Here is a 964-nt window from a genome sequence, read left to right as displayed (position 1 = left end):
CCTCCTGACTAACCAGCTGTCAGCCGGGAGAGAGGCGGTCCCTCCTCAAGCAAGATGGCGGCGCGCAGGTGTGGGCCGTAAGTGCCCGAGCTTTCTGGTCGCGCCTGCTGCAGGGTTGGCTCAACTGTTCCGCCCTTCCGGGGGCTCGATTGTTTCAGTCCCTCCTTTCTAGCGCCCTGCGGTGCTCGTAGTCGGCCTGACCCTGGGGATGTCAAGCCAAGTTATGTCTCTAGTCGAAATTAAATACCGATATTTCCGGGGGGCTGCGGGTGCGCGCCCTCAGACTCAGAGCCCGTTAAGCCCTGGCGCGCACGCGCTCCCCGCAGTGTTTCCGCACAGGTCCTCTCGCCACATTTGGAGCTCCCCAAGGGCGGACCGGGGAGAGGCTGGATTGAACCGAAAAGAGCGGTTTGACAAAGGGAGGTATTAACTCCCGTCTCTACAAAAGGAAACAGGCTAGAGAGAAAGGTTCAAGGACCTTGTGGAGGTCACACAAGCTAGAGGCAGTGCCTTGGGAACGCCAAACCTTCGTTATTTCCAACACCACGCTGTGCCCGAGACCTTGGATGAGACCTGACCTTCTCTAGGCCTCAGTTCACACATTTTAAAATGAAACCAACGTCACTACCTGTCTTACAGTGATAAACAAGGACAAAATAGTACTTGGAAAGAAGAGCAAAAGTGCGCTGTTTGGGACTTCCCTAGTGGTGCAGTGGTTAAGACTCCACGCTCCCAATGCAAGGGACCCGGGTTCCATCCCTGGTCAGGGAACTAGATCCCCCATGCATGCCAGGCAACTAAAGATCCCACGGGCAGCAACGACGATCCGGCGCAGCCAAATAAATAATAACTAAATATTAAGAAAGAAAGTGTGCTGTGTTTGTGTGCGTCGGGGCATGGAGCTGTCATGGCTCTTCACGTTTCTGGACCCCAAGGGATGTGCTTGTGGCTGGCTGGAAAGTAG

This window comes from Orcinus orca, chromosome 2 (assembly GCF_937001465.1).
Source record: "Orcinus orca chromosome 2, mOrcOrc1.1, whole genome shotgun sequence".
In the NCBI taxonomy this organism is placed as follows: Eukaryota; Metazoa; Chordata; class Mammalia; order Artiodactyla; family Delphinidae; genus Orcinus; species Orcinus orca.
This window is presented reverse-complemented; position numbering follows the sequence as displayed.